Here is a 3,797-nt window from a genome sequence, read left to right as displayed (position 1 = left end):
GGACCAAAACGCAGCTGGGAGCGAACACATGTTTATTCTTTTACACCGAAATAAACACGTACACAAAATCAAGAAAATACCGATACGTTAGCTGCTCAAAATCAAAGAGACAACAACCCACAAACATCGTGGGGGGAAAAGGAACTTAAATATGATTCCCCAATCAGAGGCAACTAGCGACAGCTGTCTCTGATTGGGAATCGACAGAACCCAACATAGAAATACGCCCCAAAGCAAGGCTATACCAAAAACATAGAAAATAAACTATAGAAATGCCACACCCTGACCAAAATAGAAGAGTTCACCTGGTCAGGGCGTGACAGTACCCCCCCTCCAACGGTGCGTACTCCCGGCACACCAACCTAAAGTCTATTAGGGGGGGGACCCGGGTGGGCGCCTCACCCTCGGTGGAGGCTCTGGCCCCGGGCGTGTTTCTCCCCCTGCCTCCACCCTAGCCCTACCTCTCTGGCCCGGACTGGACCACGGTGGAGCGGCATGCTCAGGCTCCGGAGCGGAGCCGCCGACCGGAACAGGACTGGTCACCGGTGGACCGGACACAGGCCGTGCCGGACTGTGGACACGTGCCGTGGGCCTGGTGCGGGGAACAGGGACGGGCCGGACAGGACCGGGGACACGCACCACCAACCTGGTGCGGGGAGCAGGGACGGGCCGGACTGGCCTGGGGACACGCACCACCAACCTGGTGCGGGGAGCAGGGACGGGCCGGACTGGACTGGGGACACGCACCACCGGCTTGGTGCGGGGAGCCGGGATGGGCCGGACAGGACTGTGGACACGCACCACTAACCTGGTGCGGGGAGCAGGAATGGGCCGGACAGGACTGGGGACACGCACCATTAACCTGGTGCGGGGAGCAGGGACGGGCCGGACTGGACTGGGGACACGCACCACTGGCTTGGTGCGGGGAGCAGGGACGGGCCGGACTGGACTGGGGACACGCACCACTGGCTTGGTGCGGGGAGCAGGGACGGGCCGGACTGGACTGGGGACACGCACCACTGGCTTGGTGCGGGGAGCAGGGATGGGCCGGACTGGACTGGGGACACGCACCACTGGCTTGATGCGGGGAGCAGGGACGGGCCGGACTGGACTGGGGACACGCACCACTGGCTTGGTGCGGGGAGCAGGGATGGGCCGGACAGGACTGTGGACACGCACCACTAACCTGGTGCGGGGAGCAGGGACGGGCCGGACTGGACTGGGGACGTCTGGCAGCTCGGGACAGTCTGGGCAGTCTGGCCACTCCGGCAGTTCAGGGCAGTCTGGCCACTCCGGCAGTTCAGGGCAGTCTGGCCACTCCGGCAGTTCAGCGCAGTCTGGCCACTCCGGCAGTTCAGCGCAGTCTGGCCACTCCGGCAGTTCAGCACAGTCTGGCCACTCCGGCAGTTCAGCGCAGTCTGGCCACTCCGGCAGTTCAGCGCAGTCTGACCACTCCGGCGACTGTTGACTGGCGGGCAGCTTCGACGACTGTTGACTGACGGGCAGCTCCGACGACTGTTGACTGGCGGGCAGCTCCGGCGACTGTTGACTGGCGGGCAGCTCCGACGACTGTTGACTGGCGGGCAGCTCCGACGACTGTTGACTGGCGGGCAGCTCTGGTGACTGTTGACTGGCGGGCAGCTCCTGCCCCGTCAAACAGCCCTTGTGCCCCCCCCTAAAAAATTCTTGGGGATGCCTCTCGGTCTCCCTAAACTCTTCCATCGCCCTGGAAATGCTCCTCCTTAACTCGGCCCATGTCCATCCTTCCTCTTCGTTCCTCTGCTGCTTGGTCCTGGTTTGGTGGGTTGTTCTGTAACGTTCGGCGTCAGGTAATGAGGAAGCGGACCAAAACGCAGCTGGGAGCGAACACATGTTTATTCTTTTACACCGAAATAAACACGTACACAAAATCAAGAAAATACCGATACGTTAGCTGCTCAAAATCAAAGAGACAACAACCCACAAACATCGTGGGGGGAAAAGGAACTTAAATATGATTCCCCAATCAGAGGCAACTAGCGACAGCTGTCTCTGATTGGGAATCGACAGAACCCAACATAGAAATACGCCCCAAAGCAAGGCTATACCAAAAACATAGAAAATAAACTATAGAAATGCCACACCCTGACCAAAATAGAAGAGTTCACCTGGTCAGGGCGTGACACCCAGGGTGATGTCAGGACATATAGGGTGAGTCGAGTAGTTTGAAATAGACTAGAAATAAATTAGTCTTCGCTTTGTACTGCCAAGCTCATGTATAAATACAGCTTGATGCTCATGTTAGTCTGACCGGAATGTGTGTATTCACAGAAATAGTTGAACCTCATCATGTGGACCTTGAAATGGTATTGCTCTTCCGTGTGTATCCAAAGAGCTCTTCACTCTGATATGGTTTGATTGAGATGTATGGAGGACATGCAAAGACTTTTCACTCCTTTTGTCAGGAAAAAAGTCCTTGTACGTTTTTGCAAAGACAGCTGAACAGGTCAATATACAGAAGGAGTTATGGAACAGAAAGACAGCTGAACAGGTCAATATACAGAAGGAGTTATGGAACAGAAAGACAGCTGAACAGGTCACTATACTAAAGGAGTTATGGAACAGAAAGTCAGCTGAACAGGTCAATATACAGAAGGAGTTATGGAACAGAAAGACAGCTGAACAGGTCAATATACTAAAGGAGTTATGGAACAGAAAGTCAGCTGAACAGGTCAATATACTAAAGGAGTTATGGAACAGAAAGACAGCTGAACAGGTCAATATACTAAAGGAGTTATGGAACAGAAAGTCAGCTGAACAGGTCAATATACTAAAGGAGTTATGGAACAGAAAGACAGCTGAACAGGTCACTATACTAAAGGAGTTATGGAACAGAAAGACAGCTGAACAGGTCAATATACTAAAGGAGTTATGGAACAGAAAGACAGCTGAACAGGTCACTATACTAAAGGAGTTATGGAACAGAAAGACAGCTGAACAGGTCAATATACTAAAGGAGTTATGGAACAGAAAGACAGCTGAACAGGTCAATATACTAAAGGAGTTATGGAACAGAAAGACAGCTGAACAGGTCAATATACTAAAGGAGTTATGGAACAGAAAGTCAGCTGAACAGGTCACTATACTAAAGGAGTTATGGAACAGAAAGACAGCTGAACAGGTCAATATACTAAAGGAGTTATGGAACAGAAAGTCAGCTGAACAGGTCACTATACTAAAGGAGTTATGGAACAGAAAGACAGCTGAACAGGTCAATATACTAAAGGAGTTATGGAACAGAAAGTCAGCTGAACAGGTCACTATACTAAAGGAGTTATGGAACAGAAAGTCAGCTGAACAGGTCAATATACTAAAGGAGTTATGGAACAGAAAGTCAGCTGAACAGGTCAATATACTAAAGGAGTTATGGAACAGAAAGACAGCTGAACAGGTCACTATACTAAAGGAGTTATGGAACAGAAAGCTTCAAAGAGGACAAAGATATTCACTGTTTCAACAGGTGGGATTAAAGAGAGGAGACATTTTAGCTGCTTTGACTCCTTTTTACTCCTTTTTTTAATGACATGTTTCAGGGATGCGTGCTGTCATTGTTATGTTGTTTATGTTTACAACCTTAGAGAAAGAGATCCAATTGTGAATCAAGGAGATGCTGCTGTTTGTATACACTCAAGGTGGTTTGACTGATCACTCCTCTCTCTCCCTTCTCTGGTTCTGCAACTCACAGAGGTACCATAGGCCTATGACTGATGTGTCAACATCCAGAGAAAATCAACTCTGAGATTCTATTTTTTTTTATG

This window comes from Salmo trutta, chromosome 12 (assembly GCF_901001165.1).
Source record: "Salmo trutta chromosome 12, fSalTru1.1, whole genome shotgun sequence".
Classification (NCBI taxonomy): Eukaryota; Metazoa; Chordata; class Actinopteri; order Salmoniformes; family Salmonidae; genus Salmo; species Salmo trutta.
Note: the sequence above shows the minus strand (reverse complement) of the source record.